The sequence below is a fragment of the Malaya genurostris genome, chromosome 3, assembly GCF_030247185.1.
Source record: "Malaya genurostris strain Urasoe2022 chromosome 3, Malgen_1.1, whole genome shotgun sequence".
Classification (NCBI taxonomy): Eukaryota; Metazoa; Arthropoda; class Insecta; order Diptera; family Culicidae; genus Malaya; species Malaya genurostris.
In genome coordinates, this window is record NC_080572.1 from 53,338,293 (window position 1) to 53,354,298 (window position 16,006).

Below are 16,006 nucleotides of genomic sequence, written 5' to 3' on the forward strand. Positions count from 1 at the left end.
ACGCAGGTTCGAGTCCTGTCTCTGAGCGTATCTTTTTTCAAAAATTCATCTTTTCCGTTAGTTTTTCTTTCACTTGGCTTCTCCAATATGTATTTCCGCTCAGTCATTGCAAAAACTGAACTATTTCTGGTTTGTTTGTATCAGTTCATCACTTTTATTCAATATAATATAGCTGGCTTTTGGTTGAATTCATGGAAGAGAAAGGAGTTTAACATAAAATAAAATTTAAATTGGAACTCCAATGAACTTAATGAAATGATATAGAAGGATCATGTAAGGAAGGTCACGACAATCAAGAATGTCGCGAACTGGGACATTGGATAGTCTACCTAGTACGCAAGAAATATATTAGTTGAGATCTGACATCACGATACTCCACGCATGTCCAAACGACATGATCAATATCGCGATAACCTTCGCCACAAGCACAATGATTATTCTCGGAAATCACCATGAATCTTGTTTGAGATTGAAGCTCAACTAGCCTTTCGAAGTTAATAATAACCAGGGGACTCGGTACTTCACAACTTATTAGCAGTAGTGATGAACTTCAAGACTCATTGTATGTGTCGAATGCATACAGTCTAAGACAATTCGCAAACAACGATACTGAATTCGCTCCAGTTTGATAATATGAGAATTTGCAGCAGAACGAAAACAAACGCTTCCATATTCCATCACTGAAAGTATTTTATTAGATCTTTCGGATGAGCACCCCACCAACGTGTGCATGGGGTTACTAGACAGATGTCAATGTCATTCAGGTAAAAATTATAGAGGGGCGGACTGAGGCGCTACCCTTGCGGGAAACCCATTTAGCTAATTCTGATTGTTGCCAAATCGCCATAATGCATTTCTCTGACAAGAGGCTGTGCAACTAATTATTTATAATCGCTGGAAGTCCATGTTGATGGAGCTTGTCTGAAAGAACATCAATGGAAACTGAATCAAATGCTCATTGAAGGTCTAAAATTACAGATGCCATTTATTGTTTTTGAGCGAAGGCAATTTGGATGTCAAACGAAAGTGATGCAAGGCAACCATTCGTCCTTTTATTTCTTCGGAAGCCAAACTAAGTATCTGACAACAAACCATTCGTCTCGACCAAAGTGTCGAGACATTGAAGAATATTTTGTTAGAACAATTTTCTGTTGCAGGACAACATCGCAATGGTTCTATATGAGTTGTGATTGGAAGCTGGTTTCCCCGGCTTTTGAATGGCGATAACTTTCACGTCTCTAGTCAGGTGGGACAATATTTTACTCAAGAAACTTGTTGAACAATTCCAACAAACGTCTTTTTGCGAGATCAGGCAGATTCTTCACCAAGTTGAATTTAATTCTGTCGAACCCTGGTTCAATTTAATTCTGTCCAACGGCGCTCTGACATGCAGAGTAAGCTCAATGATCACGACGAACGCTCCTCAGCGGTGGGTTTCAACATCAACATCAGCAAGACTAAATCGTCAACGTGGCCAATCCATCCAACTTTACGGTAGCTGGTCAGGCAGTGGATAAAGTTGAAAGCTTTCAATATCTTGGCAGCCAGATAGCGCCAGACAGTGGGACCAAGAGTGACATAGGCGCGCGGATTAAGAAGGCATCTGCCTTTGCGAGCCTACGAAATATTTGGAGATCAAATCAGATTCGTCTACGCACTAAGATCCGAATTTTCAACACACACGTGAAATCTGTACGCCAGCGAAACCTTGGGTATACCAACTGAAAGCACGCAAAATCTGCAGGTGTTTATCAACCGATGTCTGCGGTATATAATTCGTGCATGATGGCCTGACAATTGGATTTCGAATGCCGAGCTCCATCGTCGTTGTCATCATAAGCCGATATTGGCTAAAACTTGGGAACGTAAGTGGGGGTGGGTCGGAGACTCACTTCGAAAGAGCGGAAACGAAATCTGCAAGCAAGCGCTGGACTGGAATCTAGCCGGACATCGCAGCAGAGATATACCTAGGGGCTCATAGCGGCGGAGCCTGAAAAAGGAATTTAAGCGAGTCGATCAGAATTTGACCTGGGCCCAGGTCAAGGCGAAGGCAAACAATCGCCCAAGATGAAAATCTTTCTCGTTGGCCCTTAGCACCACTGTCGGTGCACAGGACACATAAATAAAAAACCAGGAGCGTTATTGTTACATGACAAGAGTGCAAAAGAAAATTTCATCATTGAAAAGGAACCATTTTTTGGGATAGACTCCCGAATAATGCTCTGCGTAGGAACAGAATCTGGACAAACTTTACTAGCAATTCAAATATCCATCGGTTCGAGTATTCCTCACTCTCATTTCCTACGTTATGATTCCTTATTCGTTTGGCCGTGTTCCAAAGAGTGCTCATTGAGGTTTCTCTTGACAAACTTTCGACAAAATGTCTCCAATAGCTACATTTCTTGGCTCGAAGTATGTTCTTGTACATGGTTTCTAAAACCAAGAAATTTTCAAAACAATGGCGAGTTCCTCTCCCTCGTTTTAAAAACATCTTGCAAGCATTTTGTTTTGCGTCTTTAGCATCTGAGCACTCTTTGTCCCACCAAGGGTTTGGAGGCCTTCTGTTGGTCGATGGACCAAGAAATCGTTTGGTTTGGGCTTGTTCTGCGGCCTTCAGAATCGAACAAGCGATGAAGTCATATACTTCAAGTGGGGGAAAATTTGAAATACTAGAGATACTACTTTGGTATTTGATCCAGTCAACTTTTTTTGTCAAATCATATAGAATATTAGCTGAATTATCAACGCATTTATTACTGCTAATTGAGATGGGTAAATGATCGCTACCGTGTAAATTAGGAAATACTTTCCAGGTGCAATCTAGTCGAATTGATGTCGAGTAAAGAAATAATTCTAGTGCACTTGGACGTGCAGGAGGTCTTGGAATCCATATTCAATATTGTTATGATGAAATTGTCGCAAATATTATATATTAAGGATGATCTGTTATCATTGTAAACGGAACCCCACATAATTCTGTGCGAATTGAAATCTTCCAAAATCAATCTTGGAGCAGGAAGAGCTTCGACCATTTCATTAAGCTGTCGTTGCCCAACTTGAGCTCTTGAAGGAATATATACCAATGCAAATGTCCTTTCCTTTAATGTTTATTTGACAAGCAACCACTTCTATACTAGAAATTGAAGTAATGTTTAATCTATAAAAGGAATACCATTTCTTAATTTCTTAAAGTCGTTAAAATTTAAAACTATGTTTGATGTAAGCCATGTTTCGCACAAAGCAAATACATCAAATTTTTGACTATGCAATAAAACTTTAAATGAACCAAGTTTTGGAATAATGCTTCGACAATTCCACTGCAGGAAAGTGATTGAGTCATTTGCGGCGGATGATAAATTATTCATCAAATGATACAAAACCTGAGAGAATTGACCATTGAGTTGATAACTGTTTCAAAAAAGTTCTAGCTATTGAGAGGAATGCCGTTATGATGATCTTTAGAAGTTCAAAAATATTGAAAATCCATTCTACAATTTCTGAAAACTTCAGTAATCCTGTTGGTGAATGTGAAACGGAGCCCACTGGATTATTACCTTTTCTTGTGTTAGTTCCTGGATTGGTTTGTAAACTTTACAAACCAGGAAGCACAGTTTTTTGTTTTAATTTTGGCTTTTTAGATTTAACACGGGGATACTTTTTCGAAGGTGTAATTTTATGTGTTTTTTTTGTACTTTGGAGGAGAAGACGAATTTTATCGATATAGACATGGTTAGGCAACGCAGATCCGGCAAATGTTACTCGAAACGAATCTGAGGGACGATAAGACTTATTTTCACCAACAATAGATGCTGAGTATCTTAACTCCCTCAAGCATGGAGTTTTTGAAACGACCAACTCCATTTTCAAGTAAATCATCGGCTGTCAGACTTGCTTCAGTGACAACACCGTCAATTTCCACCACCTTCGATGGAATGTAAACTCGATATTCAATAACGAATAATTTACAGGCTACTATTTCGATAGTCTGTTTCAAATCATTAACTATAGCTCGAATTTTATCTCTATTAACTTTAGAGATAACTGCAATACCAGAGAAATGTGATGTCAAATTCTTTGTAATTTGCATCAAATTTAATGTCTTTTCTTTGTCTCGAAAAGTGGTACCCTCTGGATAATGTTTAGCCCTTGGAGTATTTGAGATCCTACTAGTATCCGGAATCGGATTCGGATGATCTTCCATGAGATCATCTATTTCATTAGCTGTTTATTGTAAACTAATAATATCAAAATGAAAACTTATGCATAGTAAAATTTCAATTATAAGAGAAATAAAAAAAATTAAATTAAATTAAATCTACCTTGTTGCTGTTGTCTCTGTTCCTCTATCATAAAGAACGACGTGAAGTCCATCAAACGATTTCCAATTGGCAGCCTTTTGGTATCGTTTTCTGCTATCTCCGTTGCTCTGCCGTCGTTGTGGTCACCACTGAACTTGGTGTACTGCCTGTACCTGACCCCAGGTACAGTACTATTGGTCTTGGTGGCGATCAAATGTGATGCTTGCAGTGTAGCACCACGCGATATGTATCGTCTTTTTCGATCCTACGCAGCGTACAAATTCTGGTAACTGTTAGATCAGCACTGGGTTGCCTTAGCACCTCTGTGTCTTTGCACCACTTCGTCTTCGCACCTTTATGCAATAGCACCTCTGTGACTCGACACTTCTATGCGTTCACACCTCTGTGCGTATGAACGGGATGGCCTTCGTTGCTAGCTTTCCAGTCGGAAAACGCCCCGAATATTGCCTTTGCGATTAGCTTCAGCAGTTTAACTACCTTTATCCTGATTCAGATTTATCGGGAATCGAAACAACAAGGGATCCACGCATTGCACTAGAAGGTTAACTCACCGTTGCACTGAAACTAAGCCATTATGCAATTGACATAAAAATTTACGGAATTGAAGCAAATGAACCGCATCCTACACTTACATTAAACTACCATGCAAAGTTTTGGCTCGGTCGGAGAAACTATATTTTCGCGCCAGAGGTTTAAAGTTTGTATGGAATTTAGTATGGAGTAATTCATTTTTTACAAAAAAAAATGGCTGGAGATCAACCTATAAACTCTAAAAATCAGTGCATGTTTGGTAGGAAATTCATCGAGAAGAAAAACCTTCGAAGAGCGTAAAACAATCCGGCATTTGTAGAAAAAGTTATTAAAGGAAACCCGACACAAGGTTCAAATAATGGCTCATACTTTAATACATCTAGCACCACTGCTGCTAATGGCGGTAATATGATTTTGTTTTCTTTTATTATGCTAGAATGGTTGATCTAAGTTGTTTGATGTTTTCACAAAAGTTACTCCGTCCAGTATGGAGATTAAGTGACAAGCCATGTTCCAAATCTCACTGTAAAGACACAAAAAACTCTAACTTTTTAATTTGAAGAAATAGGTTTTTGTAATCTTCTACAATATTTTAGAAAAACTTCAATCCAAAAAATCCAATAACTTTGCCGAAGATATAAACACTCTATCTCTTATCGTTTAGAAGATATAGACGATACTATTTTTTGCAAACAGAAACATAATTTACATGACTTTTTTGTGTCTCATCATTTTTGCGATTTTTTTCCAGAATTATCATTCAACAAAATTAAGTCAAATGTTTTGCATGATAAAAAGCATCAATCGAACAACATTTTCATGGAAAAATATTGAGAAATAAGTCGGCGGAGAAATATGAGGACGCTTCTTATGATTTGCGGTGCATATTTAGAGAAGAAGTTTTTCTAGACCCGAACGTTTCTGTTTGAATTTTTTTAATTTTTTTAATTTTACTCACGAAAAAATCCGACATTTTATAGCTGTTAAACCTCCCCGAAGTAACAAACAACGAGAAGGAAAACGTTGGGGTCTGGTTTTTATATGTAGAAAGTGTATGCAAAATTTGAAAACAATTGGTGCAGTAGTTTTTGAATGAAGATGGACACGGACTTTCAAAACCTGGTTTCGAAATAAAACGTGTTTAAAGTTTTTGTCTATAAAATCAATAGAAACAATTTATTACTCCAGGGAGCCCGTAGGGTTTAACATTTTTAAAAAATCATATTTTTTATTTCATAATTTCTTATAATGAAACATTTCAAGAATGTTTTGTCAAGTTTTGAAGTCAATCGAAGTAGAAATCTTGGGCCTGTGCGCCTTCTTCAGAGAATGAGATAGCCATAGATAAAAGTTCATAACGTCCAGAGTTTCGTTCCAATAGGCTTGAAAATTTCACAGAAAATTCTAGAAATGTTTTACTATAAGAAAATATAAAGAAAATAATAAAAGATTTTTCAAAAGTGTTAGACCCTACCCGGCCCTTGATAATTAAAACAAAATTGACTAAGCTGCTCGTTTTAAAAACCTTACCACATTTCCATGCGTATTTCTATGTTGCACCCCTGTATAAAAAACAAAGATGTGTTCCACATCCAAAATGAAACAAAATTTGAAAAAGTTAAATTATTTGTATACTAAACAACTTGCTATGATTTGATAGTGCAAAAAGATTGCAAATTGTAGCTGATATCACTGGCAATCGAATGATGTGTAAAAATATATGGGGCATTCCACGCAAAATCAGCCACCCAAAATTTTTTTTCATCTAACTATTTTTTTCGGTAAAGAACTCGAAAATATTCGACACGTATTTTTATATTTCAATATGGTATATGGAATTTTCGAGACATGATTTTTTGAAGTTTCGCGTTCTCAAAAAAGAGCCTTTTTTGCAACAGCCTATACTGTAAAATCTAATAAAGATACAAAAATTCGTTCAAGACATGAAATGTGCATCTTTTCCTTAGCTTTCAAATGAGCGATTCCATAAAACAACCTTTAAAGTTAGTTTAATGGAAAAAGTCAAAAACTATTAATCAAATAAAAAAAATTCAAACTTGGGCCTAATTTTTATTCTTTTTTTAGTTGAAAAAGGAAGCCTTAGGGGTTTAACTCAATCTTGCAAACGTTTCAGAGTGGAAATATTAATACTTTCGGAGCCGTGAAGTGTACCGCAGCGCAATTCACTAAAATACGGACTTAACTCGTCGACACATATCGCGCCACTGATAGAATTATAACTTTGAAAGTTTAATGTTAGCAACATTACAGAACACAGGTATACTCGCCCCTATAAATGAAGATAAACACGATAAATTTTCTGCGTCCAACCACGCAAAATAACAAATAAACCCATTTCAGTGTAACACCCCGAAAACCCATCATTCCATTTCATCCCAGAGAGATTCTATGCCGTGGGAAAATCGCAATAAATTGTGCAATTACATCGAAGAAAATGAAATGCTACTAGTTTTCCTGCTTCGTTACCTTTGCAAACTAATTCGAATGAAATTATTCCATCTAGTAAACTGGGGAACTCAGTTGTGCCACGTCTGCGAGCTTCGGGGGATGAAACCTACACAATGCCAGTTAATGCCGGCAGCTCACAGCGTACACGACATTGAACTTGATGTTGGAAATGTGGAACTATTTTTTTAGATTAATAAACGTGATACAGCTGTTTTTCACCATGGACACGCTGTATGCAGTGCGATGTATTGCATGTGAACACACTCATATCAGCTGTTCAGTTAGTGATCAGTTGCATGTTTATTCAATTGTGTTCAGTTAAATTAAATGGGAGTTATTGTCGTTTTAAAACAAAGTTTTGAATCACTTTTAAAAAAGTTTTCAAAGATGAAGAACGAAAGTAATTCAATCTGATTTTTCGCAAATTGAATCTTTGATCTGGAGACCTGAAGAGAAATCAAGAGACACTGCAAATCATTTTCGTTTTTCAATATGACAGAATTTCTTCAGGTAAAAATGACAATGAAAATATAAATTCATTGAAATACATTGCAAACAAAATAGGAAAAATTGATTTTGTTGCCGTTTTTTAACCCATTATAACCCGAGGGTTTTAAAATTTGAATCAAATGATCTGATATCATTAGTTCCATCATATTATGTGTAAAGATTATGGGAAATCTAAAACCATCTTTTTTAAATGAAATTATTCCACCGTATGATATATCATACTCACAAATGTTAGTATCAAATTTTACATTGTTTTACACATTATTTCGGATTTCTTATAGATATATCGTTCTTAAAGTCTTTGTCGATGTTTTGTCACAAAATATAAGTTTTAACACATAATTCGACCAAAAAATATAAATCAATATCTGACTTACATTTGCATTACCATTTTTAGTAGTTAGTAGATCAAAGGTAATGGATCATCAATACAATAAAATATGACAAACAAACAGCAGTTTTAACACACAAAGAAATTGCGTAGTGTAGTTTTTTTTTACCGTGAAGTTGTTGGGTATCGCAGTTCCACAGTAAACATGTTTTGAAAAATAAAGAACAAAGTTCAAGCAAAATAGATTCCAGACTGCGGCATGATGTTTTTAAGATGTCAGCTATCTCACATAATCTTTTTAACGATTTTCAAAAACGATTTGGTGGATAATTTTGGTCTTCTGTCTTCTGTCTTCTGTCTTCTGTCTTCTGTCTTCTGTCTTCTGTCTTCTGTCTTCTGTCTTCTGTCTTCTGTCTTCTGTCTTCTGTCTTCTGTCTTCTGTCTTCTGTCTTCTGTCTTCTGTCTTCTGTCTTCTGTCTTCTGTCTTCTGTCTTCTGTCTTCTGTCTTCTGTCTTCTGTCTTCTGTCTTCTGTCTTCTGTCTTCTGTCTTCTGTCTTCTGTCTTCTGTCTTCTGTCTTCTGTCTTCTGTCTTCTGTCTTCTGTCTTCTGTCTTCTGTCTTCTGTCTTCTGTCTTCTGTCTTCTGTCTTCTGTCTTCTGTCTTCTGTCTTCTGTCTTCTGTCTTCTGTCTTCTGTCTTCTGTCTTCTGTCTTCTGTCTTCTGTCTTCTGTCTTCTGTCTTCTGTCTTCTGTCTTCTGTCTTCTGTCTTCTGTCTTCTGTCTTCTGTCTTCTGTCTTCTGTCTTCTGTCTTCTGTCTTCTGTCTTCTGTCTTCTGTCTTCTGTCTTCTGTCTTCTGTCTTCTGTTTTCTTTCTCTGATTTTTGTTTGACTTTTATATTCTTCCATAACAATACTGAAAATGCAAATCGATACATAGCTCTAATGATTCATAGTCAACAAATTTATTTGTTCCAACTAGTAGTGTAATAATACCTCTCTCATAAGTATTACGGTGGGATTCTTGTAAAACTTCCTTCTTTACTCTTGAATGAAAACCAGAAGGTTAATTTGATATTCAACTCAAATAACATAATAAATAGTTTTAAGATTTCCTCCGTTCTCTGAGTCATACTTTACATGACGGATCAAATTTTTTACATAATAGATCATCGACATTGCATTTGACTTAAAATTTAGTAGGAAATTTGGTGTACATTTTCCTTTTATTATGCGTTTATCATAAGAAAAGGCTATGCAATCTGAGAAACCCGACTATTGGACCGAGTCCACTAGAGCCAAGTGTCATATAACATTCGAGTCAGTTAATCGATATCGCAAAATGACTATGCATATGTGTGTAACAAAACTGTGCCCTCAATTCTCTTCGAGATGGTTGGACAGATTTTAACAAACGTCGTTTGAAAATATACTAAAATATTTCATTTTCATACGAATCCAACGTTCGGTTCCGGAACTAAGTGCATAAAAATAGAAAATTCGCTGTTCCGGAATTGTCGGTAGAAGAGGTCAAAATCTCCAGAATTGAACAATTTTCACAAGCTTAAATTCAATTGAAAGATCATAGTTATTTTTGAGGACAAAGAAAAAGTGCTTTGATGAATACGACATTAATCTAGGGCTTTTGTATCAATAGTCATCTCATTAGTTGAGCCATCAAATTATTCTGCCGACTCAACGTTCAATCAATGAATTGTGATAAAATCGAATACAACAACTTCGGCGCTAAGAAACAATAGAGGAGACCGGGTCCAAGCCGGACACTTTTCTGAAAATTAAAAAAAAACACCCATTACAACTATGTTTTAGATTCAACTTTCAGCTACAATTTCATATTTGTAACTTGGAAAAAAATTAATTAGTTTTTGTACCAAGTCACCATGAAGTAACCAACCTAAAATCCAGTGTTTAGGAACCGCGGGGCTGTACCGGACTATAAAGTTTCACACAAAATTGAAAAACGAAGACAGAAGGGCGCCAAATCATAAGATAACTTAATGCGCGCAAAAGAAATAAAATCTTGTTCGAATGAATTGTCGGTTGGTTTCAATCTTGCGCGAGACATAATCCTACTTGCTAGGGATAGAGGCAGGCACATACCCAGAGGGGGGGCCCGGGGGGTTCTGGCCCCTCCCGAAATCAGAAACAGAAATAATAAAAAAGTGTGGATAGTGGTTTTCAGAGTTTCGTGATAGTCGAAACTCCACTACCACTGACAGTGTCAAAACTACATAAAATGGAGATTAAAATCGGGGTAAATAAAACGACAATAATATAAAAAATATGTAAAATTGTACTGGACGACCGCGAAGAGAAGGTGCGCTAAACGATTTGATTAAATTTGTAATAAATCTAGTTTAAATAAATGAAAAAAATAGAATTGAAACATAAACATCAATATATTGGTATGTTTCAAAAATCCGTTAACAATTTCAAGGCGTAAATTATGTGTCCGATGGAGCCCCAATTTTTTTGTCCTGTTTTCCCCGCACAGACAATTTATTTTAAAGATGCAGTAATGATTATATTTTCTACGTAATCGAAAGCACTCAACAATCACTAGTGCTGTAATGATGGCAAATTTATGAAAAATCGATGCAAGTTCCATTCAGAAATTATTGACTACTACTTCCGGTATTTCCAGGGCCTATATAGCCGAAGTTCGATTGTATAGCGTTTGTGTGGGGTTCCGGAAATAGTACACCTTTCAATTAATTCACTACCTTTATATATAATGAACAAACCAACATTCCAATCGAAATAGTAACAAGATTCAATGAAATCACAATCATGTTACAGTAACTTCAAGTTTGCTCAAAAACCATCCTTCATCTCTAATGTGTGACTCAAAACCATCATTGATAAATTAATTAGCATTCGAAACGGTGCGAGTCGGCCTACCTCAATAATACTGTAACACCTTTCAAGATGATAGATTTTAAAGGTATTTATTGCTGAAACAGAGAGCCGACGAAAACATTTCTTCCAGTACCATTAATCTGATTCACAACAAGAGACAATTGACTCTGATTTTGGAAAAGAGACAACGAACGTCATGAAAATAGTACACACAATCGAACCAAACGCTTTACTTACCTTGATGATGGTGCCCGAACTCAATCCGCTTTGTGCAAAGTGTTGAAAAGTATTTAAAAACACTAAAGCGCGTGCTCTGTCCAACCAGCGCCAGCCCGTCTCTCCATAGAAGCGTGAGAAAATAACTTGCCGCTTTCGGTTTGCTTCGCTTGGTGTAGTCCAGCGATGAACTGGATAATGAAGAAACCGCAGTGAGCTTTCGAGGTAGCTTTTTGCGGTTGGACGTGAAACAGCTGATATAGTCAGACGGTGTGTCTTTCGTTGGAGATTAAAACGATTTTTTTTCTTTCGTTGAACATTACTCGTGACCATAGGATTTATTTAATAAATGTTTTGAAGTGAAATTTTAAAATTAGTAATTTTGTCAAAATTCACAATGTATAAAAATAAACTAAAATATAAATAGCTTTTTTAAAGTCAATAGTTAAAAGTGTGCACTGCCATTGTTGACAGGGACAGTTTCACTACGATACCGTTAACAGGAAATAGAAACAAACGCGCCGGTTACAGTTTTGTTCTGGTTTTAGTTTCATGTTTATTTTCTTCTATTTTTTTTTAATCATAATTTTAAACAATTATTCAAGGTTCCGTGGTGAATGTAGGGTTCATAATTCACGCCTCAATAGCTACCTACAAAGAATAGTGCGGCCAAGGGGAGAGTCGCTTAATACAAACTATATTGTGCCTCTGAAAAAACAAGTGATATACTGTGAGTCTAATGTCGTTTTCGCTTGAGAATACTGAAACTGACCCAGGGTAGTTTCATCAAACAAACACTTTTCACGAAACTGTGTTGACTTCGCACTTAGCAACGGGGGTTTGAGCAAACCTGATATAACAACCAGGTTCGAAACTGACTCGATTTTCAGTTCAACAACGTTAAAATTAGGTTCGAAACTAGCTTCAAATAAACGGTTTGACAGCAGTTAGGGTGGAAACTGGGTTAGGTTTGGCATCAAGCGAAAACGACATAAGTGTGCCACTCTGTGCCACATGAAACAGCTACTTGTCAAAACTGAGCCCATTGTGTGCCGCAACTGTCCAACTGTTTGAAAACAAAAGTGCCAATATTGATAAATGCACCAACGCATTGTGTTAATGTGTGATTGGCACATTGTTCTAAGCGTCCTCCCCTTGAGTGCGGCCATATTTTTGCCGATATCACCCAATTCGCTACCGACCGATATTGACATGTATTTTTGACTGCCAAATAGATTTATTTGAGGTGAATAAAACAACTGGTGACTACAGTGAAAAGGATTACAAACGACGAACCCTTCTTCTAATAAGATTCATGATATGAAAATGAATATCAGTATATCAGAAAAAAATCATCGCATTCTGTGATCCGATGCTCGTCAGGCTGTTGATCGCTGATCAGTCCGTTACACTACGTTACACTTACCAATCGAAACCCTTTGTAATTTGTTACCGAACAACTGCGATGTCTTCGCAAGTCAATTGCATACTTTATACACACCAACGGAATGCAGGTGTCTTCCGAGTTCTCGTCTACACCACTCATTCTACTGTGTGATGGATAAAGCAGCGCCCAGGTGCGATGTTTTTCTCAGTCTAGCGGTGAACGTGAATGCGCGCGGTTCCATAGAAACAGTGGTACTTAAATGATTTGCATCTGATTCTAAGCCTGCAGCGGCCGTTGAAACATAAATTGTTAATAAACATTGCGTTGAATCGGGTTTCAATTGAAAGTGGTGCACACGTGTTGAATGTTGTTTTGGTTTTCTTTTTTTGTTTTTCAATATCAGCTATCATAAGACTGAACAGTTTTTTCATCAGCGGAAGTTGAGTGCGGTGATTACATTGTGATCAACGTGATGATTTGAGGACATGTGTTTGCAGCTATAATTTGAAGCTAGTGTATAAAACCGACTACAGTTGATAAGAAAGGTGATTTGCGGTTAGTATAAACAACAATTCTTTCTACAACGTTGTATCTGCTTGTTACGTGATTGCTGTGTGATTCTTAAGAATGGCAAAAGAAACCGCTAAAGATTTAGCACAACGGTAAACAAGAATTGATCTTGCGGTACAACCGATCAAGCATTTGAAATATTCGGCTTAGTGGATAGAACATAAGTTAGTAATTATTTAAATAATCGATTTAATGAACTTAAATATTATATAGTGATATTTTGTTGAAGTTGTTGATAATGTAATTCATTTACTTTACAGATTTGTTTCAAATTGACATACTATAATTGAAGGAGAAACACTTTCTGTAGTATAGTAGTATTATTCAGATGGCTTAAAGATGAAATTTAATTAAGATGAAAATCTTCTGAATTGTACAAAGAATGCCTATATGATCAGACATGTGATTGGCAAATCATCAATTAAAGTACTACTTCTGGTATACTTATAGAGGTTTTAACCTTAAGGTCATTCACCTCTTCGGGCCAGAAAATCTTTTGGGTCCTATGTGTGGGGTTGGGGACCGAACCATGGTGGGCGGCGTGGAAGGTATCGACTTACCTACCACGCCATACCCGTCCCCACCCAGAATTCATTAATAAGTTTTAGCGCAGGTCAAGCCCGAACGTGAACCAGGTTATGAAACTTGAACGTGGTGGACTAACTCAGATAATTTTGTAAGTTTATAACACATGGATCAATAAGTCCCGAGACTAAAGCAGAGATGGCGCTCGTAGTAAACCAGTAACCACGTCTTTCTAGGGTACTAACCTTGCTTGAAACGGGTCAAAATTTTAAGTCGATCCGACCAGAAACAGCTGAGTTTTCGAGGTTGGAGTAAAGTCGTTTTGTAGTTTGTTTAAAAAATGAAAACACCGAGTTTCGCGTTTTGATAAAACATTGTTTTTAATGAGTAAAAACACCGTGCAAGCGAAACAATGGATTGAAAAATGTTATCTGGACTCTTGTCCATCAAAAGCAACGATTTGTCGGTGGTTCGCCGAGTTTAAACGTGGTCGTACCGACACAAATGACGCGGAACGCTCGGGTAGACCTGTGGAAGCCGTTACACCGGAAAATGTGAGTGAAGTGACAAAAATTATAATGAAAGATCGGTAAGTGAAGCTCCGTGAGATTGCTGAGATGACACAGATATCATATGGAAGTGTATTTACTATCCTTCAAGAAAAATTGAGCATGAAAAAGGTTTTTTTCCAAGTGGGTGCCGCGATTGCTTTCGATGGAACAAAAACAGCAACGAGTCACCCTGCCACAAGTCGATGAAAACAATGGCGAAATTGAACGAATTGGGCTTTGATCTGCTTCCCCACCCCCCATACTCGCCAGATTTAGCCCCCAGTGACTACTGGCTCTTTGCTGATCTTAAAAAAATGCTCCAGGGAAAAAGATTTGGCTCAAATGAGGAGGTCATCGCTGAAACTGAAGCTTATTTTGAAGCGAAAGATAAATTTTTTTATAAACATGGTATTGAACAATTGGAAAAACGTTGGAACCATTGTATCACCCTAAAAGGTGATTATATTGATGAAAAAAAAATTTTTGCAAAAAGAATGTTGTTTCCATTGTTAGTCTCGGGACTTATTGATCCATGTGTTATCTATTTGGAACAGGAAGTTTACTGTAAAGGTACTTCACAGGTCTATATTTTTCAAAATAGTTAAAAGATAAAACTAAGCGTCAATTTCAACATACAGTAATATTCATTAAAACTTCAATGCATTTTAACTAAGCTCTACATCGATGTTGCTTTCCAATTAAAATTTTGATTCTACTGATATCTATTTGACAATATTATGGATACCATATCCATATCATGTAATTTCCATCATTTTTTTCTGTGTATTTCTCGCCCTGTTGGCTGATGATTAGCCAGCATTCTACAAATATTTCGGCAAGAGTACGGTAAACAATGCAGCAATTTTATCCTTATGATAATTTTCAATCAGCTATTAACGACTCACTAATAGTACTGTTGTTGTACCGTTTAATTCTACCATGTCATGTCATTACACTCTCACAAAGTCACTATTTTCACAGTCAGTATTTTCACAAAAGTGTATCAAATGTTATAATACAGATACGTATTTGGAATATTATTTATATTCTTCATCAATGTATCAGGTTTTTAAGATTTATGTTATTGCTGCAATGTTGTTCCTTTTATATGAAACGGAATTAGGTAGAATCCGGTGAGTTGTTTTTAAATATTTTATCGCAAAGATAAAACGAGATTTTGTGTATCCCAGACTTCTTTCATTTTTCTGTAGGATCTTTTGTAGAACCAAGAAAAGTTTTCAATTCGTAGTTCATACTGCTGAATACTAAATCTAAACTATATTTTTTTAGTTTTGATTTAAATGGGTGTGAAATATTCCGATTGAAATCCACCGATATTCTTTTAAAATTTTCGGAACGGGGGGTCAAAGTTGTAATTGATTATTTTTCAACAGTCTTAATTTTTTATCGAAGATGGATTGAATTGTATGTCCTATATATCCATTGAACTTTCCATTTTCGAAAGTTAAGGATTTGCCTCCCTGACAATGAGAATATCTAAAATGGTTAAACTGTTGTCTTTCTCTTCCTCATAGGATTTTTATACAAATCATTAATTACTTCTATGAAGTTTGATAAATCGTTGCGTTTGATTATGCAAAATATACCATCAACGTATCTCCACCAGCGATTAGGTAATAATCCGGCCTGAGTTCTAAAGTTGAGTAGCGGATCTGTATTAAATACATCTCTGTGTATCTAGTATAAATAGTATAAACAGAAT

At 36.4% G+C, this 16,006-nt stretch overlaps 1 protein-coding gene across 2 annotated transcripts in view; it reads left to right on the top strand.

Annotated features, from left to right (window-relative positions):
- The first annotated feature begins 12,856 nt into the window (after positions 1-12,856).
- LOC131434410 (sodium-dependent nutrient amino acid transporter 1-like) overlaps positions 12,857-16,006 on the top strand; it is a 64,192-nt gene continuing 61,042 nt past the window's right edge. For both annotated transcript variants that reach the window (XM_058601086.1, XM_058601087.1), the window contains exon 1: positions 12,857-13,192. The gene's annotated coding sequence lies outside the window, so the exon portion shown is untranslated. The remainder of the gene's footprint in view (positions 13,193-16,006) is intronic.